This window comes from Ovis aries, chromosome 1 (genome assembly GCF_016772045.2).
Source record: "Ovis aries strain OAR_USU_Benz2616 breed Rambouillet chromosome 1, ARS-UI_Ramb_v3.0, whole genome shotgun sequence".
In the NCBI taxonomy this organism is placed as follows: Eukaryota; Metazoa; Chordata; class Mammalia; order Artiodactyla; family Bovidae; genus Ovis; species Ovis aries.
In genome coordinates, this window is record NC_056054.1 from 217,400,671 (window position 1) to 217,423,994 (window position 23,324).

Below are 23,324 nucleotides of genomic sequence, written 5' to 3' on the forward strand. Positions count from 1 at the left end.
AAGCAGAGACATTACTTTGCCAACAAACGCCCATCTAGTCAAGGCTATGGTTTTTCCATGTATGGATGTGAGAGTTGGACTATAAAGAGCTGAGCACTGAAGAATTGATGCTTTTGAACTGTGGTATTGGAGAAGACTCTTGAGAGTCTCTTGGACTGCAAGGAGATCCAACCGGACATCCTAAGGGAGATCAGTCCTGGGTGTTCATTGGAAGGACTGATGTTGAAGCTGAAACTCCAATACTTTGGCCACCTAATGCAAAGAGTTGACTCATTTGAAAAGACCCTGATGCTGGGAAAGATTGAGGGCAGGAGGAGGAGGGGACGACAGAGGATGAGATGGTAAGATGGCATTACTGACTCAATGGGCATGAGTTTGGGTGGATTCCAGGAGTTGATGATGGACAGGGAGGCCTGGCGTGCTGCAGTTCATGGGGTCGCAATGAGTCAGACACGACTGAGTGACTGAACTGAACTGAGTGCCAGCACCTTAGAATAAGACTGTATTTGGAGAGACAGCCTTTAACGAAATAGTTAAGGTTAAATGTGGTCACATGAATGGATCTTAATCCAGTAAGACTAGCGTCCCTGCAAGAAGAGAGAGACACTAGGGATTCAGGTGCACAGAGAAAAGATGATGTGAGGACATGGACCAAAGGCAGCCATCTGCAAGCCAAGGGGAGGGGCCCCAGAGGAACCAACATTGCTGGCACGTTGATCTTGGATTTCCAGCCTCCAGAACTGTGAGAAAATTAATTTCTGTTTATTTATTACTCTATCTATTAATAGTCACCCTATCCATGATGCTTTGTTCTGGAACCCCTCACTTGGCCACCCTGAGTCTGAGTTTCCTCATCTGTTAATTAGGAGTAATAATTTCCATTGTACGGAGGGAAGGGAGAATTGAATGAGATAATATGTGCAACTCCTGGATGGACGAGGGTGTCATTCACAGTGTGGGGGACAGACTGGCATGTCTGTGCAGCAGCAGAGAATGAGTTCAATTCAGGACTCACTGATTACTGGGGTGGCAGTGGGACATCCAGGTGGGCAAAGGTACATACGGTGCTAGATAAGTGTTAAGCTGATACTGATCAACCCTTTTGTTCTCCCTGCCCCCAATTTTTCCTGTCCCTCCTTTTCATACGTTTCATAAGCCACCAAGTCTGGCTTTCTCCACCCAGCCTCTCCACCTCCACTCTACTCTCTCCCACTCCTTATAACCCAGCAGCATAAAACAACTATCTGCCTGCCTCAGGTCACTGGGGAGTCATTTGCTTTATGGAAAAATGTAAATAATGGAAATGCATGAAGTGTATGAGAGATAAGTAGAAAGTTTCAGAGTGGAATAGGCTCCTTTTGTGTTACAAAGATGAGACTTGGTGGCACAGAATGATTTATGAGGTTTTTGATAGCACTTTCCATGAGAAGAGACCTGGGAAGGCAGGCAACCCTATTTATTAATATGAACTACTTCCTTTAAAAATTGTATATGGAGACATGTAAACAGAGATGCCCGGGGCATGGATTCTCTGCACTTTAGTTGTTTCTGTGCTGTAGAGAAATAAATTTAGAGTGCATTAAATGGTTATATCTGGGAAACTGTATCTTATTGTTTATGTTTGAAATGAGGAAGAGTGAAAAGTGAAGTCGCTCAGTCGTGTCTGACTTTTTGCAACCCCATGAACTGTAGGCCTACCAGGTTCCCCTGTCCATGGGATTTTCCCAGGATACTGGAGTGGGTTGCTATTTCCCTCTCCATGGGATCTTCCCAACCCAGGGATCGAACCCAGGCCTACCCACATTGTGGACAGATGCTTTATCGTCCGAGCCATTAGGGAAACCTATTTTGAAATGAGGAAAGGTCTGTCCTAAGCTCAGTGTGTGTATATGTATACATGAGTGCTTGGATAAGAGAGCGCACAGAGGGAGAAAGGAAAGTGAAGTCACTCAGTCGAGTCCGACTCTTTGCAACCCCATGGACTGTAGCCTACCAGGCTCCTCCGTCCATGGGATTTTCCAGGCAAGAGTACTGGAGTGGGGTGCCATTCCCTTCTCCAGGAGATCTTCCCGACCCAGGGATTGAACCTGGGTCTCCCGCAGTGTAGGCAGATGCTTTAACCTCTGAGCCACCAGGGAGTCGCACAAAGGGAGAAGTGAAGTGAAGTCGCTCAGTCGTGTCCGACTCTTTGCAACCTCATGGACTGTAGCCTGCTAGGCTCCTCTGTCCATGGGATTTTCCAGGCAATAGTACTGGAGTGGATTGCCATTTCCTTCTCCAACCAAATGTTTGCTTATATTTGCTAGTTTTTATCTTATCTCAAGCTGTAATCTTTTTTTCTCTGGATACCCGTACATGCTAAGTCGCTACAGTTGTGTTCGACTCTCTGCGAGTTGATGGGCTGTAACCTACCAGGCTCCTCTGTCTGTGGGATTCTCCAGTCAAGAATGCTGGAGTGGGTTGCCGTGCCCTCCTCCACGGGGTCTTCCCAACCCAGGAATCAAAGCTATGTCTCTTACGTCTCCTGCATTGGCAGGTGGGCTCCTTACCACTAGTGCCACCTGGGAAGGCTGTAGCCCTCTGATTACAAGTGTAAGGTAGGACCCAACAAAACGGCCAGAAAGAAGAAAATAGAAAATAAAGCTACCCAGAGAGAAGCCCAGACTAGACTTTCCTGTCTGACCTACTCCCTGACTTATTTTCATTCACTGAATTATAAGCCACAGCATGGTATAACCAGGAAGGGACACCAAGGTCATCTGGTCCACTTCCCTCATTTCAAAGAATAGGAGGAAGAGAAGCTGAGTGACCTGACAAACGGCCTGAGGAACAGCCAGTGGAAAAACCCCACACAAGCCTGGGCAGGTTTCCATGCTGCAAGGCCACTGACTGTGTGATCCACATGAGAGTCGAGGTCAGGGATGACAGGTTTTTGAAAGGGCAGTGCTAGAGTAGGGCTTTTTAATTTACAAAATTGAAGCCTATTTTGCAATAAGCAGCTCATCGGCTGTGGGGCATAGGGTGCCTTTGTGAAAATTAGACAAATGCACCTCCTCCATGTTCATGACGCAGGGAAAGAAATGTGCCTTTGAGTAAAACAAGAAACTCTCCCTGCCCCACCCTGAGTAGGCACAGTCTGTTCACAGCTCCTGGTTGGAGTGTGGAATGCAGGAGGATTTCAGCTCCCACTTGCCCCTCTGTTGGCCTCTCTTCTGCCCTGGGATGTCTCAGGCAGCCTCTGGCAGAGCTCTGCCCATTCTGGGGCTGGGGGATGGCAGAGTGCTTGGGTACTCTGGGCTTCTCTAAGCTGTTCCACCTTCCTGCTGCTTCCTGCCTCCTTCCTGTCCCTTCTACTTTACTTCTTCTTTCTTTTCTCGCTGTCAGCTAAAGCTGCTGCCATGGCCTCATCCCAGGAACTAAGATGCTATTCCAGAATAACATACTGAGAACTGTACACTTGTAAGTAACTATGACAGTTATCAGCTCAAGGGAAACTTCGCCCAGACTCACCCTCGAAATGTCTGTAACCATTTATTTGATAAATGAGAACCATGTTCATGACACACATTAATAGCTTTCTCGGGGCTTTGCCTCTTCACCTTTAACTTATTCAGTAAAACCTAGAAGTTACAGTTTAGGATCATAAATATTAATACATGTTTCAGTTAACCTGTTTCCTTAGTCTATTTTTCATAGCTCTTCTATTTCTCTAGCATGTGGGGTCACCAAATTAATGCAAATGGAAAATGAAAGGAATTTTTTCCATGTTCCCTTAGAGCTAAAACTAGACAGTGAGAAGTTGAGGGAAAAGCATTATATAAAAGCCAGGAGACCTAATATAAGCCCCTGTTTTGTTACTTCTTCAGTTCAGTTCAGTTCAGTTGCCCAGTCGTGTCCGACTCTTTGCGACCCCATGAATCACAGCACGCCAGGCCTCCCTGTCCATCACCAACTCCCGGAGTTCACTCAAACTCATGTCCATTGAGTCGGTGATGCCATCCAGCCATCTCATCCTCTGTTACTTCTTAGACAAGTGATATTGGGCAAGTCACTTAAATATGCCATGGGTTTTTGTTGGGTTTTTCTGGGGGGGGGGGCAAAATGGGAGTAAAAACAAAGTCTAACTTTTTCGAGTAGATGTTTGTAAACATAGTTCTCAAGCACTGCGCAAATATTTGTTATCATTCATTTTTACTGTCCTTGGCTCATTAAAGATGGCCAAAACTTCTTTGCTACTCCCCCCATAAAGAGGTGGTGTCTCCTTCCTCTCCCACATGAACTCTAGACCAGCCCTGTGACTTGCTATGGCCAATGGAGTGTGTGTGTGTAGTCACAGTTGCTCAGCTGTGCTCAGCTGCTCAGTTGTGTCGACTCTTTGCACCCCCATGGACTGTAGCCTGTCAGGCTCCTCTGTCCATGGAATTCTCCAAGCAAGCATACTGGAGTGGGTTGACATTTCCTTCCCGAGGGGATCTTTCCAGCCCAGGGATCAAACCTGAGTCTCCTGCATTGCAGGCGGATTATTTACCACTGCGCCACCTAGTCGAAGAGAGCTTGGGGTAAACCTGTAACAAGGACTGCATGTCTATCATGTTAATACATAGAACTTTGGGGTTTGTTTCCCCAACCTAATACAATCTTTAGGACACTGCTGCATACCCCAGAAAAGAGAAGACAAGGATCTGGACTACTGATGGAGCCATAGGGGAGAGAATAGCTAAAGTAAGATAGGGTAAGGTAAGGTAAAACCCCCAGGAACTTTCCCCATCAGAGAAGATGGTGAGGCGTTAAGGAGTTGAGTATCCTCTGGGATCCAGTGAAAGCTCTACTGTCTGGAAGGAATGAGCAGCAGGACTTTCAAGCAAGTAGACAAATGTAATGAAGCTGGTTGTGGAGGGATCCTTTGGAAAAGTAGTAGCCGTGGCAACAGACATCCAGCAATGCCATGGAGAAGCTGGAACACAGAGTGACCTGGCAGGGATAAACACAATAGGAAAACTAATAGCAGAGGCTGTGTTGAAGCAGCCCGAACCTTCTGGGCAAAGCAGATGGGTGGGGGATCCTGGGTTTAGCTTGCTGAGTATATCCTGAGTTTAGCTTGCTGAGTGTATCCAAGGCAAGGGGTTGCCTTGACATGCTTATAAAGCTTTGAGGGATTCAGGTTATAGAGGGAGCAGAGGAAGACAAGGAGGTCCCCTCTGTTCTGTGGTCTTCCTAAGAACTCGCCTGAAGAACTAACTTCTTAAGATCTTTCCTGGCTGTTCCCTAGGAGCCGGGGAGCCCAGACTCCACAGACTAAGATTCCTGAGATGAATGGAGCCCAATATACTTGCTAATAAGCCATTTTAGAAGTTTACGTGGAGCGTTGGGGTAGAGGAAAACAGCCCATTAGAGGGATAACTGATGATTTGGGCGGGTCTCAGAGGCAATTGCTTTGAGACGTTATTTATCCTATTTTCCGCCTTCGCCTATCTCAGCCTAGTTTCTCAGATCCTCAGCTAAGTGATTAAGAAACCCATGTGTTCTTCCATCTCTTCTCCAATCTATTTTCTTTTGCTGCCAGAGTCTCTATTTCCACTTCGACTTTCCCCCGTAGATTTGGATGCAGCAAATCCTGTGAAAACCTAATTGAACTTTTTTTTTTTTCTTCCCCATGTGAGGATTTAAAGCAGAATGAAGCTGAATGGATGTGGTACAGAGGGTAGATTTTAATTCAGCAGAGCATTCTTTTTATGTGCTGGGAAAGACATGACATTCCTTAAAGGATAATTTTCCAAAAAAGGCAGAATCATAATTCTCATAGAGCTATAAAATGAGCACATGTTAAAGATTTTATTTGACTCATTAATTGAGAGAACCAGGCAGTTGTTATAACTAGATTAAGAAGAATCAAAGAAGCATAGATTTATACCCCAAATTCATACCAACTAAAGGAATGTTGAAATACATGTGCAAATGGGGGCGAAACCGCCTTTTTCTTGAATTAAGGGAAGGGCTATCCCTCCCATGCAGAGAATTCATTCTCATGTTTATAAAAAGAGTTGATTTGCATTGCTATCAGTTATCTACAGTACTCAGATGAAAATAGCTCCTATGGAATCAGAGTCAGACAGCCCAGAAACATATGCTTTAGACAAGGCAGAGTTTTTCACTGAAGCATACAGTTTTTCTTACACATTTAGACTAGTCCTTCCAGCTCAGGAAATTCATTCATTGACTTCCTCCATGGATGACTTGGGCTACCTCAGAAAAAGCAGATTACAATTAACATCTTAAATCGGTAGCAATCTAGGTTGAACTGATAATAATTTAGGTTCAATAGTATACAAAAACTCTGCTCCTAACAAGCTCCATCCCCCTTTTGTTGTTTTTGTCTCAAATTACATTTTTTTCACATTGTGTTAGGAAGAAAACGTAAGTCTAATTGCAATTTGCTTGGCAGGTGCCATACAAATAACCCAAATCTAAGCTTGACTCTGTCTAACTTTCATGGAAGGACATTAAACTGTATCTCATATTGATTAAATAACCAATATGGAATTTAACGATCATAGAAAGAGTCAGGGACCTGAGATCAAGTCCCAGCTTTCTGGCTAAAGTGAAGTGAAGTCGCTCAGTCGTGTCTGACTCTTTGCAACCCCGTGGACTGTAGCCCACCAGGCTCCTCTGTCCATGGGATTCTCCAGGCAAGAATACTGGAGTGGGTTGCCATTTCCTTCTCCAGGGGATCTTCCTGACCCAGGGATCGAACCCAGGTCTCCCGCATTGCAGACAGACACTTTAACCTCTAAGCCACCAGGGAACTCTAAGAAAGAAAGTGAAGTTGCTCAGTCGTGTCTGACTCTTTACCTCCCTCTTGAACCTCTCTCCCACCCCAACCCCACCCTTCCCCTCTAGGTTGTCACAGAGCACTGGGCTGAGCTCCCTGCGTTATACAGCAACTTCCCTCTAGCTATCTGGTTTACATATGGTAACGTATATGTTTCAATGCTACTCTCTCAATATGTCTCACCCTCTCTTCCCCCACTGTGTCTACAAGTACATTCTCTATGTCTACATCTCTATTCCTGCCTTGCAAATAGATTAATCAGCACCATTTTTCTAGGTTCCATATATATGCATTAATAGATGATATATGTTTTCCTCTTTCTGGCTTACTTTACTCTATAACAGGCTCTAGGTTCATCCACCTCAGTTCAACGGACTCAAATTCATTCCTTTTTATGGCTGAATAATATTTCATTGTATATATGTACCACAACTTCTTTATCCAATCATCTGTCAAAAGACATCTAGGTTGCTTCCGTGTTCTGGCTATTGTAAATAAGGCATGCAGATATTTGATCAGACGTTATTCTGGATGCTTCTGTGAAGACTTTTTGGGATGAGATTAACATTTAAATTGAGGGACTTTGAGTAAAGCAAATTACTTTCCACAATGGGGGTGGGCCTCATACAATCAGTTGAGATTTTAACAGAACAAAAACTAACCTCCCCCAAACAAAGCAAGAATTCTGCAGAAGGCTGCCTTTGGACTCGAACTATAACTCTTCCCTGAGTCTCCAGCCTGCCAGCCCACCTCATCGGTATTTGAATGACTCACCAAACCTCCATAATGGTGTGAGCCAATTCCTAAATATCTATCTATCAATCATAACATATATAGAGAGAGATCCAACAGAATATGGAATGAGCACACACACACACATTCCTGTTGGTTCTCTCTCTATATTTTCCTCTGAAGAATCATGACTAATACAATTACTGTGAGGAAAGAAAGATGGAGTTGCTGGAAATGGATAGTTATAGACTCCTCTGAAATACGTTGAAACCGGTATTTTTTTGCCCATACTCAGGACAGAAGAACAAAGTTTTGCATACTCATGTCTACCTATTCAAAGGAACACCCAGACTTCTTTCATAAAATCCAGCACATTTCTTAAGTAGAAAGAAGAAAAGAGCATGCTTGAAAGTGAGAACCCAGTTCCCTCATCATGGTGGTTTCATAGTCTAACCATCAAGTGGAGTGGGCAGCTTTCATGTAGATGACTCAGAGCGTCTGGAGCCTGTAAGTCCCTTCCCAGCTTCCCAGTGGAGTCTGGCTTCCTCCCCAGGAACCAGAGGTGGGGGTTACTAGCCTTGATTTTTCACTACCGTGCTCCCATGACACATGATTAGACTCACCAAGTCGCATTCATATTTGACCCCTGAGTTTATTAAAGCCAAGGATAAACAGATGGGATCAGACTGAAGAAGCTGGTTGGGAACCAAGGGCTTATTCCATACTGGTGACACATCAAGACCATTTTGCTAATGACACCAACTGTGCCAGTAACCCATTATGGAATGAGTGATTCTTGTAGCACTGACTGTTAAGCATAAAATATGCCAAAATGATACTGGGTTCTTTTCACACATTAGTGCTAATACAATATCTTTATATCCGTTCCTATCTAATTATCCTTTTCTTTTTTTCTTTTTTTTTTTAATAAATAAGAAAATTGAAGGGGCAGTCAAGTCAAGTAACTCACCCAAGTCTACAAAGGTAGTTAGGAGTGGAGACAGATCTAACTCAGCTCCTCTGGTTGTCAGCTCTTTCTTTTTCCATTGCATTCATAGCCCCTCTCCTGTGGCCCATTCTTTCCCCACCACCCCTCCTACTGAGAGGCCATGGACTAGTGCCTCAAGCAGAGTGCTAAAGGTGAGAAGCTAATACTGCAGTGGAAAAGAAGGAAAATAAACACCACTTCTCAATGCAGCAGTCATTGGCAAGGGAAGCAATGTTGTTGTGAAAACATGGTGCCCACAATGTTTTATCAATGGAAAGGTAGGGGTCATCATACACACACACACACACACACACAACTGGTAGAAGCTAGATTGTGGAACCAACAGAATCACCTCTGTGACTGTTTCTGACTGAGGAAAGTTCCGAAAAGTTTCCTCTCTGAGGTGTGCTTACATATGCCTCCTGTACAAAAGACTTAAAATTTCACATTATGCATAAGCTTGATGGTGAATGTGTAGGTTTTTAGTCATTCAGTGGAATTTATTAAATGACTACTAGGGTCAAGACCCTGACCCCAAAGAAGCAAGAGAGGAATGTCAACATAGAATTCCTGGGTTCTCCCCTCCAGGATCTCTCTACCTAAATGTGCCAAGGAAGATTATAAAGTTAGAGCCAGAGAGACATGCCACCAATTGAGATGCTTTATAAAGTAGATGGCATCTGAGCTGGACCTTAAAGGCTGAGAGCAACTTCTAGTTGCAGGAAATGGAGAGAACTGAATATTCAACTAAGGAAACAGACATGGACATGTGAGAGTGTGGTGGTTAGGGGACAGAAGGCCAGAGCACAGACAAAATGAGGGATGTGGAGGGACATGAAACTGAATTTTCAGTGGCTCTTCTTGGTTTGTTTTTGTTTTTTGGCTATGCTTCTCAGGTTGCAGTTTCCCCAATCAGGGTCAAACCCAGGCCCACAGTACTGAAAGTACTGTGTTCTAACCATTGGACTGCCAGGAAATTCCTCCTAAGGATTTTGAATGCTATGATAAGGAATGTGTGTTATATTTTATTGTGGTTCCTGGCTCTCTACTCTTTCTTCCTGCAAGAGAAGTACACATCCCCATTCATTGCCCTGGGATTTTAAGTGTCTCCAATAGGAGGAGTATACAAATCTGTCCCATTGACATTGGGCTTGGTCATGTGACTTGCCTGGACCCTGACATATAGACCACGTATGTCATATTTGAGCAGAAACCTTAAGAGTCTTTGTTTCCAATAGCTCTGTTGCTTTTCCCCCTCTGCACCAGATTGGCTTATTCCATAGAGGACCTACTTCTTCAGCTGAGTTCTGGAATGAAGGTGATCCATGGAGTAGAACCACAGCTGACCCCACAATGACCCATGACTAACATGAAACATAAGAGAAATAAGCCGTTGCTTTGCTGTTGTAACTGAAAGTTGGAGGATGTTTGTTGCCACAACAAAACTGAGCAACGATACTTTCTTTAAACTTTATTCTGAAAGCAATAGGTTTTAGAAAAGACAACAAAATTTTTCCTTTCTCCTCTTCCTGGTGGTCCTATGAATTTCAGTGGTGAACAAAATGTTTTAATTCCTGACTCTATTCAGATTCAATTACTTCAATGTCAGAGACATTGGGGGTGGAGGAGGATAAAATAGCAATTAGCTTAATACTCACTCTTCATAGCCACTGGATCAGAGTCACCTGGAATCTAAGTGAATCTGATAAATTGCACTGTGAGCATCCAACACTTTGTAGCTGATGGCAGCAAAAGCATCCCTTCTTTCCAAATTGTTAAGAATAGCACCAACTTGCCAGATAGGAATAAAGATTTCGAATTTAAACTTGAAGCTTTACTCTCCAGTGATGGAATGTTCAATTCAGCGTCAACAAAGAAATAAATGGACAGATGTTTCATGCTGAGATAACTGCGAGAGAAATCCTGTCAACAACACGGAAATTGTGCTGCTACCGATGTAAGCAAGCTTAAGAGATGTTTAACTTTCACTAGATTATTGAGCAGGATTTTAGGATATATCTGTTAGCACCACTATTTCTCATGTATCATTTCATTAAGTACCAACAAAGACCCTCATAGAGGGCTTCCCTGGTGGCTCAGATGGTAAAGAATTTGCCTTTAATGCAGGAGACCCAAGTTTGATTCCTAGGTTGGGAAGATCCCCTGGGAGAAGGCTACTCACTCCAGTATTCTTGTCTGGAGAATTCCATGGACAGAGAAGCCTGACGGGTTACAGTCCATGGGGTCCCCAAGAGTCAGACACGACTAAGCAACTAACACTTTCAAGGATCCTCATTCATCATGTAGTGTGAGAAGGAGGATGACAGGAGGAAGGTCAGGAGTGTGAATAGCACTGGTAATAGTGATGATGATTTAAAAAATAAGAAAGAGAATGGGCTCTGGATACAGCTAAACCTCAGCTGCAAGAACGGCTTGCAACTTATAGGATCTGGGAAAAATACCTGAAACAAAGTTTCCTCATTTATAAAATAGATGTAATAAAAGCTCTCTGCTACAGTGATCATGAGAATGACGTGAGATGATGAATAAAGTACTTGGCATATGTAGCAGATGCTCATACACCTTGCTGATAATTTCTGTCTTCAACTTTTAATATTTGTCTGCTTCTCACCTGAATGCTTTTCCTTAACCTCATCAAAATTCTACCCATCCTTCAGTGTCTGGATCTATCCTCTCATCAAGGCATTCTCTGACTTCAGTGTGTGGTACTCTACCTCCTCTGAAACATCAGTAGAGGCCATGGATGTTCATTTTTAAAAAATTTTTAATTAATTAGTCATTTATTCAGCAAGTATTTCCAGGGTGCCCTATTCTGCAACAGGCACTGTTATAGGTGCTGGAAATACAGCTGTGAATAAAGTCTTGCTCTTACTGAGCTCACATTATAGCAGGAGGAGAGTGATAACAATAAACAAATAGATAAACATGTAGTAAGTGAAATAATGATAAGTCCTTTGAAGAAAAACAAAATAGGAAGATACCAGAGTGGGATGGATACTATTTTATATCAGATGGTCAAGAAAGGCCTCACTGAGGCAATACTGGAGTAGAGAGAAGGAGCCATGAGGAACCTGTGGGATGACATTTCAGGGTAAAGGGTCTAGCCAGTGCAAAGGCCCTGAGGCAGGAGAAATCTTGGCATGTTTTGGGAAGGACACTAGTGTGCAAGCAGAGTAAGCCAGGGAGAGTGGTGGGAGATAAGGTCAGGAAGGCAGGATCTGGTAGGTGATGGGAAGGACTTTGATTTTTAGTCTCAATGAGTTGGGAATCCATGGGAGGCTTTTTGAGCAGAGAAGTTACATAATTTTACTTATATTTTTAAAAGGCTCTCTCCATATGCTGTGTTGGAAATAGATTTCAGAGGAATAAGCACAGAAGAAAAGACAAAGTTAAGGGGCTTTTGCAGTAAGAGGTGAGAGGCAATGGTGACTTAGACAAGATGTAATAATGGAAGTGTGAGAAACCTGGAGCTTGGTTATATTTTGAAGAAGGAATAAAAAGACTTTCTGATGGATTGAATGTGATGGGAGAGAAAGAAAGGAGTCAGGAATGACTCCCAGTTCTCTGGTCTTCATAACTGGGAGCACGAGGAATATTGGGAGGAGTAGATTTTGGGTGGAAGGAGACTCATGCTCATTCTGGCATCTGTTGAGTAGTTATTTATTCAATATCCAAGTAGTTATTTATTCAATACCTATTAGGCAGATGGATGTGTAAGTCTGGAGTTAGAGGAAGACATCCAGGCTTGAAATACAAATCTGAGAATGAAAAGCATGTGAATAGACTTTAAAAAGCTGTGAAACTGGAGGTTATGGCAAGAGTGTTCAGGGATTGGGAAAAATAAGAAGGAACAAGGAAAGGAAACAGAGAAGGAGCAACCAGGGACAACACTGAGAGTGATGCCCTGGAAGCCAAGTGGTGGGAATGAAAAGAAAGTGGTCAGCTGTAAAATGCTGCCAATAAGATGAATAAGGTGAGTGCAGGTGATCAAAGACATACATCCACCTTAACATCTTTGAGGACCCCAAAGCAGCCTAGTTGCTATCTGCTCTGATCTTCTTCCATAGCTGAACTAGTTAGCAGAAAGTAATCTCACTATCCATATGGGTTGTTCCTTTTACCCCTTGTATCACGTAAAACATAGATTTTCTTTCCTCAAAAGCATCCCTCACAGAATATATAAAGTAGACAAGATGAAGAATCTAAGATAACAAGGAGAGCTGGGTCACCTCAAACCTCTAATTTCTGCACTTAAATAATGCTTTGACTATTTCTGCCAGCTGAAGACACAGGCTTCCACCAAAATATTAAGCCCTCTCTTCCCCTCTGCCTCCTTCTCTGTGCTCCATCTCAAATCTCTGTCCATTCCTTTGAAGAACTCAGCTCTGGAATCCCACTGAATACTTAAAGTCTCTGCTGAGCTGGGTTCTCACACCTTCCTCTCTCACCCACTCATCCATGTCAGGAGAACAAAGCCTCCCTCCCCTCCAAAAAAAAAATAAAAAAGATGTATAAGGTGAAGACTGAGAATCAGCCATTTAATGTAAGATGGAGTTTGCTGAAGATCTTGATAAGAGCAGTTTTCGGGAAGCAATTTTGAGAATGAAATCCTGACTGAAATGTATTTAGTAAAGAATGGAATGGGAATTGTTGGGTCTAGAAGGCTCATCCAAGGGGATTTGCTGTAAAGGAGACCAATAGTTAGAGGGGAGGGTGGGATCAAGGCAGATTTTGCTTAATTTTTGTAAGATGAGTGATAATTCAGCATGTTTATATGCTACTGGGAATGACTCCATAGAAAAAGAAACATTATTGATCAGGAAAGAGAAGCGATGGTTGCTGGAACTATGCGAAGAGTTGACTCATTGGAAAAGACTGATGCTGGGAGGGGTTGGGGGCAGGAGGAGAAGGGGACGATGGAGGATGAGATGGCTGGATGGCATCACCGACTCGATGGACATGAGTCTGAGTGAACTCCGGGAGATGGTGATGGACAGGGAGGCCTGGCGTGCTGCAATTCATGGGATTGCAAAGTGTCAGACACGACTGAGCGACAGAACTGAACTGAACTGAACTGAGAAGGGATGCAATCAAGAACACAGTGGAGGGTTTGGCTTCACATAGGAACCCAACTAAGTCATCCAGGGAAACAAGCGGAAAGCAGATACAGTGGGAGAAGTAGAAGCTGGGAGAACAGAGAAGTTCTCTTCTGGAACTCTCTATTTTTTTTTTCCCTCCAATAAAATAGAGGTTAAAAAATCGAGGAGATCCTGGAGGTGCAAAGAGAGAAGGCAGCATGTGAAATAGTGATCTAAGGAAGTAGAAGATGGAGTGGAACTTGACAACATAGAAGGACTGCCAGTTCCACACACCCAATGAGGTCGGGAATCATGAATATAAAATGAGACTTGTCACTGCGGCTGTGGAGGTTCTCTCCAGCACAATCAGCAGCTGGGTGCAAGTGAACAGTGGACAGGAGTTGATTGAAGCATGATTTTACCAGGCATAAGGCAAGAAGGCAGAGAAGGCAATGGCATCCCACTCCAGTACTCTTGCCTGGGGAATCCCATGGACAGAGGAGCCTGGTGGGCTGCAGTCCATGGGGGTCACTAATAGTCAGACATGACTGAGCAACTTCACTTTCACTTTCCCGCATTGGAGAAGGAAATGGCAACCCACTCCTGTGTTCTTGCCTGGAGGATCCCAGGGACGGGGGAGCCTGGTAGGCTGCCGTCTATGGGGTCACAGAGAGTCAGACATGACTGAAGTGACTTAGCAGCAGCAGGGCAAGAAGGAAAAGTGACTGTAAGGGACTGGGAATAAGGACAGGGACCACAAGCAAACAGTTGATGGGTGTGGAATGTAAGCAGAGTAGGAGGGAGGAAAGGACAGATCTTAGACAAGAGATAGTGATGGGGGAGGACTCAACCTGGTGAGACTGAATGTTTGCTGGACTTAGAGTTTTTTAGAGAAAGTGGCCTGAAAAGACATTCAGCAGGTAAGAGTGGGATGCACAGAATGGCCAGGTCTAGGGCATGGCTATGCAGTAAGTGACTGAGGATGAGATGGTTGGATGGCTGCTGCTGCTGCTGCTAAGTCAGTTCAGTCGTGTCCAACTCTGTGCAGCCCCATAGACGGCAGCCCACTAGGCTCCCCCGTACCAGGGATTCTCCAGGCAAGACCACTGGAGTGGGTTGCCATTTCCTTCTCCAATGCAGGAAAGTGAAAAGTGAAAGTGAAGTTGCTCAGTTGTGTCCAGCTCTCAGCAACCCCATAGATGGCAGCCCACCAGGCTCCCCCGCACCTGGGATTCTCCAGGCAAGAGTACTGGAGTGGGGTGCCACTGGTTGGATGGCATCACCGACTCAATGGACTTGAGTTTGAGTAAGCTCCAGGAGTTGGTGATGGACAGGGAAGCCTGGTGTGCTACAGTCCATGGTGTCACAAAGAGTCAGATACAACTGAGTGACTGAACTGAACTGAGATAACTGAAGAGAGACAGGACAACCGCTCATCAGTATTACCGGGGGCTAATGTCCCCAACAAACCTTAGAGAAGACTAGCTATGTCTTACAGGTCTTTCTCCCTGAGCACCCAGCACAGGGCTATGGGTTTAGCAGGGACTTCATTTATGTTTCTAAATGTGTTCCATGAAAGTTCAATCATTGAGGAATACAGAAAAATTGAGGCAAGACTCAGATTTTCTATTATAAACTACACCCCCCTACACACACACACACACACACACACACACACACACGCACACACGCACACACATACACACACAATTATTGCTAAGCTATTGGGATAACTAAGGAGAATCCCTGACCCTAGAGGTATTTAAGTCATGGTTTCAATTAGTCAACCCAATCATAGAATTCCATGGCAAGAGGTCATTTGTAATTTGTGAAGGCAAGAATTTGGACTTTATGGTTTGGAGTCTTAGCTGGTGAGTGAGACTAGACAGCTACTTAATGTCTAGTGTGGTCATATTATTTTATAGCTATTATCAGTTCTGTGGGCTTTCTCTGAAGGGAAGAAAATATATTATTTGTAAAAATTGCCTAAAATCAAAAGCTGTATTTTCCTTGGGGAATCCACAGAGGCATCTGCATACAAACCTCAAAGCTGAGAAAGCAAGCAAATTTCATATCCATTTTATTTAAACAGACTCACTGCTTTAATCTGTATATCAGCATGTTGCTAAATACTGAGGCCAAAAAGTACCAGGCACTGGGGGAAATTATCGTCAGCCAAAACTAGCATCTGTGGCAAACTTAGGGAAGCAAAGACAAAACAACAACAACAACAAAAAAAAAAAAAAACCTTTTGCAGTCATGGGCTGGGAGAATGAAAATAAACAAGATTTTTAAAGAATTCACCTTGTCAGATAAAATGTACTGCCCTGTTCAGCAGTGGATGGATAATTGGAAGTCTGAGGCTTATAGTAATCAATCAAATCTGAGCACACAGCAGAAAGAGAGTGGGGTGTAATTTAACGTTTGGAAAGAGCCTACTCCCTTTCCACTCACCCTGCCCAGGAAAACAAGGTCCTCAGAGGCATAACAGTGACCCCATCCTCACCCCTACACAGTCCTCACCTCCTTGTGGTTCTCTGCAATCCACAAATCTCACTGAATGAATTCCCACAACCACCCTAGACAATAAATAGAGTAGAGTCTCACTTTGAGGATGTGAGTTGGAGATTCAGAGAGTCCAGGTGATCTGCTGCTACTGGCGGAGCAGTGATTCAAACAAACCCCATCTTCTCCATCCAGGTCAGGCCATTCTCATACCCTAACCAGACCTAGATTGGTAAGAATCCAGCCTGAGGGGCATTTTGTCAGCTCACATGGGACATTTGTCCTGGCTCACTCTCGGTATATACCAATCAGGATTCCCAGTTGGGAGGCAAGAACATCCCGGAAGCAGGTTTTCAACCTTACCTTTAAGAGGACCATGACTTCCTTCTTTACAGCCCCTATTTCTTCCCCTTTTCAGTCCCACTGCCCTCCATCACTTCATATCAAGTTATTATGTCTAAGCTGAACATTCTGCCACTTGTGTCTGTTCCTTCCAAATCAGTTTTCTCATCAGTGTTGATTAATTTTCCTAAGATGCCCGCTTCATTACTGATTTTAAAATGTTCACTGGCTCCTGTTGTTAGGACAAGGTACAGATTCCTTGACTTGGTACTCAAGGCCTTCGTAATTTGGCCCCACGCTGTTTCGAAATCTGTCCCACCCCTCTGCTCTTTGTCACCCCAGACCATGCCTTTTCCCGAATTGGAACCTTGATGTCCTGTGTTTACTCTGAATACAGTGTCCTCATCCCTCCTCCTGCACCTGTACATTCTACTTCCATTCTTCCAGAAAAGGTCTGTCTTTTCCTCCTTGCAGCCAAGACACAGCAGCACACGGCAGTTCTTTCAGGGCTAGCCTGTGGTTTGCCCCTCCAGATCCACGTTCCATCCTCTCCACCCTGCTCACTGCCCCAGGAGGTGAGTGGCATGGGCTGGCTCCCTTACTCCCCCAATACTGCACTCTGTGTGGTTTTCCCCTTTACAAACACTCCCCTTTGTAAATAGTCTTTTTAAAAAGTTAAAGTCTCCTCAAATTCCTAGTTTAAATCTGACATCCGCTTCCTGCCAGGACATTGACTGATATCTTTCCCTTCTGCTATTTACTAGCCAGCTTTATTTATTGCTTTAAGCCTTCATATACCATATCAAATGCTGTCTTGAATTAATAGCTATTTTCCTCTGTGATTATACATTCCCAACCTCACTTAAGTTTCCTGAAGGAAAGAAATATGTATTAGACTCCTACATATGCTTGATTATCCCCCTTACCACTGCTATTGCAATCAGACTTAGCACATATTTTTTTTTTGTTATGTGTCCCTATGTAAAGATGACTAAATGGGTTACCAAAAGGAGATCTGTTTAGAACCTAAGCAAATATATACTTGAATGCATCTAATTATAAAGAAACAAGTGACTGAAGAGAGTTGATAATGATATATTGCACCTATCTTCTCTAAGTAATTTGGTTCCACTTTAATCCTGCTCAGGATTAAGTAAATCATTACATTAACTCAGAGACATTTCCATTGGTTTCACTTTACTTACTTCCTGGCCAGTGGCAGCAGCTACAAAAGATGGTACCAACTTCAAGCACCTGACAAGCTTTCTGTCCCTTAGAAATGGCTTCTAAAAGGGCCGGGTAAAAATTTTCCAGAAATCAAGGAAATGATAAAAGGTAAATTTACCTCTCATAACTTTTGTGAAGACTAAAGGAATAAATATAAAATACCTAGCTCAGTACCTGGAACATGGTATTATTCAATGAGGTAGCTCTCCTCCTCCTTATATTCAGATGCAAATATATCATATATATAATTATATTTAAAATGTAGAGGTTTTTTTTTTTACTTTTTTTTTTAATTTTTAAATTTTAAAATCTTTAAGTCTTACATGCGTTCCCAAACATGACCCCCCCCTCCCACCTCCCTCCCCACAATATCTCTCTGGGTCATCCCCATGCACCAGCCCCAAGCATGCTGCACCCTACGTCAGACATGGACTGGCGATTCCATTCTTACATGATAGTATACATGTTAGAATTTTATATACAGAGTGCACATAGGTTTAATTATAAATATGTTACATACATTATATGTAGCATTAACATAATACAGATTGTGCTTTTGGAAACTTAAACTGAGAACAAAATATATAAGCGTTTAACTATAGTAAATATGGCAAACATTAAGAGAAATTACCATTTTCCAAAATTCATAAGCAAGAGAATCACTACCTAAGACAATTTGCTGAAAATTAAATGTGATCTGTACAGTGTCTTTGTGGCTATTGTGAAATGCAAATATGGAAATGTTTTGATCATTTTAACTGCCCTAGGCATTATAATTAGCTATAAATTCAATCTAAGTTTTTTAAAGATGCTTTAAAAAGAAAGACCACTGAATCCATTGACAAGAAAAGAGTTACAAAGAACCAGCTAAAAAGTATCTTTATTTTCTTGTAAAAAATCTTATAAATAATGGGAAATTGAATCCCAGCTCTGGATTGGAGTGAGATGGGTTTCTGCATACAACCTCCGTATCTGCTTCCTTCTCTTCTTGCTTTTCTTATTCCTCTGATACTTGTCCAGGACACCTGGACAGAAGTAGCATAGCCAGAACTAATTAGGAGATTTTTGTGGTTTCCACCACATGACTCAACATCCCAAAGATAGTAAGGATTCCTAAAAGACCACCAGGGAAGCAATTAACAGATGGGCTCCAGTCTAACACTATGGAAACAGAATTGAAAGTCGAATACATGCTAAAACACAATGCTTGGAGCATGTATTGTACATTTAAAGAACATGGGTAGCAACCATGATTCAGTGGTAATTGAGTATGGTTTCTATAGCAATATGATTTATTTCCAGTAGAATTTGTCAACCTAAAATAGTAGGTTTCCCCTCATTAAGAGAAACAAATAAAAAGGGCATCAATATTTGTTTTTCCATTATGCAAAGATTATAATGTTTGCTTATGGCAAAGAGATGATAAGTCACATCACAGAACCAACATGCAATAAGGTCACCGCTGTTTTTCTGGAACTAAATGGATGCTCATTGTTCTTGGGGAGCTGCAGCAAAGGACACCAGGTGCTGGCTGTGTCAAGTCAAGGCTGGAAGTTGCTACAGTGCCTGCAAGAGTTCTTGAATACCCTTGAGTGTACACTGGCTTTCCTTAAGTGCAAACAGAATTTCAAGAGATGGAAGGATTTTCTCCAGGAAGGAGCATTCAGCCTTGAGCAGAGCAAGGAGGTGCAGAACTAGAAGAAAACAATAGGAATGAAAACTAGCATTTCCTGTCTTCCTCCCTGTCAGACACCACTCCGGGCGCCTCCTACAAACGATCAGTTTCTTTTCCCAGCAACCCCATGGGGTAGGTGCTACTACTATCCCTGAATTCCATGTGTGAAAACCAATGCAGAAGCCATTCAGTGTCTTGCCCAGGGGTACACAGTTGGGAATGGTGATGGAAAATTTGAGTTCTGGAAGTCTGGCCCCAAACCCTGCACTTTTAACCACTTTCCTGTGTAGGCAAGGAAGTGAAAAAGGGAACATTGCTTGCCCAAAATCCCACAGTGACTGAAGGGACCAAACTTAAGACCTTAGACTGCAGGTTCACTGGCATTTCCTTCATGCCAGGCTGGCTCTTCATGCCCAGGCTAGAGTACTAGGAGAATGAAGAGATTCATGACAAGCAGAGTGATAGATGTGCCAAAGGCACCTGTTCTTCCTCATGCTTTTTATTTATTTATTTGGCTGCCCTGGGTCTTCATTGCATTGTGCAAGTTTCTCTAGTTGTGGTGCACAGGCTTACTTTCCCCGAGGTATGTGGGATATTAGTTGCCTTTTTTTTTAGCTGCTAAGTCATGTCCAACTCTATTGCAGCCCCTTGGACTGAAGCCAGCCAGGCTCTTCTGTCCATGGGATTTCCCAGGCAAGAATATTGGAGTGGGTTGCCATTTCCTTCTCCAGAGGAGCTTTCTGACTCAGGGATCAAACCTGAGTCTCCTGCTTTGCAGGCTGAGTCTTTACCCCTGGGGGACCAGGGAAGCCCAAGGATCAAACCTGCATCCCTTAAACTGGAAGACGGATTCTTCACCCCTGGACCACCAGGGAAGTCCCTCTCATGCAGTCTAATAAACACATGCATCCTACTACTTTCAAACAGTTCTCTCCAAGACTCCCTTGACAGCTCAAACTCTGCTAGAGCTACTCTAAGTGTGTGCCATAGTTCTGGTGGAGTTGCAGTTTGATTATCTGATAATTATCAAGCCTCAGATTTTAACTGGAAATTTCCCTGCCACACAGTGAGTATTGTGTTTGGAGGAAAGGGGTTTGCTCTGCAGTCCTCTTAGTCAGAGAGTGATGATATCATATAATAGTTGCATTCCACACTCCAGCTATCTTTGCTGATCTTGCAGATAAAAATAACTTGATTATAAACAGGGACACTGGCTGCTACCTGCTGAGACTGAAACCCCAAAGAGTTTGTCTATGAGCTTGACTGTGAAGATAAACATGGGGGAAGCAGTGGTGCATAGTGATAAATAATGTCACATCTGCAAATGGGTCTGAGCTCAGCTCTAACATCTACTAAGTCAGTAATCCTGCGCAAGTTATATAATCCACCAAGCCTCAGTTTCCTCATCTATTAAATGAGGTTAACAATACCACCCTCATAGTGTTCTCAAAATTAGTCAAGATAATCAATATGAAGCTGTTCTAACAGCATCTGGCTCATGCTAAGCCTCACTCCCTGCTCCCCTTGGCACTTCAGCAATACTGAACTTCTCTTAGTTCCCCCAAACACCTTGTTCTCTAAGCCTTTTACTCTGCCTGGAAGGCTCTTCCTCTGTTTGTCCTCTGGAAAAATCTCTCTTAATTCTTCAAGTTTCACTCAAGTGCTTCATGACTCACCCAGACATTCTTATGAATCTCTCCTATCCTTCTACCATTTCTATTCATCCACCATTATAACTCACTAAATTGTGACGATTTCTTAATGTGTCTTTTCATCCTACTTCCTGAGTGCGCATTAATTCTTAGTGCCCAGTGCAGAACCTGGCACATGATGGGTATTTAATGAAAGTTGTTGAGTAATGAACAGGCAAGTACTGAGTTTTAGAATAAAGTCCAGACTTACGTTCAATAAAATAAGAATGTCTTCTGGAGAGATTAACAGCCTAATATAATAAAGTGCATTCTCATTTTGGTTTTAATAGAAATCTGAAGCTTTAGAAACTACATTCCAAACATAATTGGATCCGAAAGAGATTAAAGATCACTTTATGGCAGAAGGAGACTCACAAAGCCAGTGGGAGGAGCCTGAGATCATGACCCAACCTGCATGAGAAAAGTTCCAGGATCCAAATTCATGTCCCAAATGGCAAATTATCACTGATTTTTTGCCACCTAGTAAGTGTTCTGAATAATAATTCACTGAAATATGAGTACATAAAACATCAAGAACGACTAACTAGAAATTATCCCGCGCACTAAAATCAAGGTCTGTGGAAACAGTTGTATTCCTTTCATCACTCCAAAGGGATATCCAGCCCTTGGACAGTTTCACTGTGATGGAAATAGAGTGAAGTCCAGAAATCAGCTCATTCACACAGTTCAAAGCTTCTCTGGTCTAGACTGCTCTCACAGGCAGGATACTAGCAGATTTATAAGGGCAGAAGATTTCCACATTTTCTAAATAAGAACTGAGGAAATACACATTAAAAAAAAGAAACCCTGTACAAACTCACTGCAGAATGCTACCTCTCATGTAGCCTGCTGACCAGCCAATGTGAAGCATCAGCTCACAATCCATGAAGAGAGGAAAAGTCAGCAGTATCAGGATAAAGGCCAGGTACCCCAGAGACTTACGGGGGAAAGGCCCCGCAGAGAAGGACAGGTAAAGCTTTCAATGAGACAGGTCCCACAAGAATTTTTCACTTGTCTCAGGCTTGAAGGGGACTCTGAAGTTCCATAATCGCTTTTGTAGAATGCATTTTCTTTTGTAGACACCATCTGCAGTGTTGTGGTTGGAAGGTGTGCATATGTGTGCATGCAGAAGAAACACTACCATATATTCCTAGAGATACAGGACAATCTGATAGCTTTAAAAAACATCAATACTGAGGGCTAGCTATATAGCTCAAGCTAAACAGTTGAAGTACAGTTGTGCCTTATGCAAGACTAAAATTATGGCAGATTCAAAAATTGATCCCAATTCCATTTCACTGATGTTAAAAAATATTTCAACTCATACTCTCACAGGTAGAATGAATTGTGTACTGGCCATGTGTGGAGGTTTTGCTTTGATGCTTTTATGCTTCAAGCTATGATCTAACACACTCCAGCTGTGAAAGCAACATATGGATTCTAAATTCTCTGTACCGCATCTGTTAATTCCCCCTGCTAAGGTCAACTCAATGTGAGAAGCTAATGGAGAAGCTAATTCAACTCAATGTGACACTCACCTTGCACGAAAAAGAATCCAGTTAACATTTCTCATCACTTTCCCACGTGGTTGTTATTAGGTTTTCATAGGATAGTGGTCATTCACTTCCTTGTGGTGGGCACTCAATACGAGTCATTATGCTTTTCCTATCTGCTCCCTCACTCATTACCCACCAAAGTGGAATCAAAGCCCTTATCAGGGGCTTTGGGGGAGGAGTCAGGCAATAGGAACTCAGTCCTTTCTTCTCTCCTTCATCTAGGAAGTCAGCTGCTCCTAGATAGCAAGCGTTCTGAATCTCTGTGTTCCAAGTTTTTTAGTAGGAGAGCTCCATATGGTGGGTGGCAGGCGGGAGGGCTATTGGCTGTCCAGATGAGCTTGTGGCCACGTGGTTAAGTCTGCCTGAATCCAGGGTTCGGGACTGGAAGCCTGTTCTTGCTGCTCTTTAACCACATTCACCATCTAGTCTTTATCAGCAAGAGGGATGATATTGATATATTGGACTCCATCTGCCTGACTGTTTTGTGTATTCCAACCGGTTCAAAACTGGGTCAGGGAAAAGGAGTGTATCTACAGGCTCCCTAAAACCTCAGTAGGTTTGCACTGAGGTTGCTATCATCTGCGTGTTATCACCTTGTCTTTGCCACAGCAGACAGACGGCAGTGTCTACAGGGCAGCCTCTGGTCTTTCAGGCTGTCACCCAGTAATCAATTGGATGTC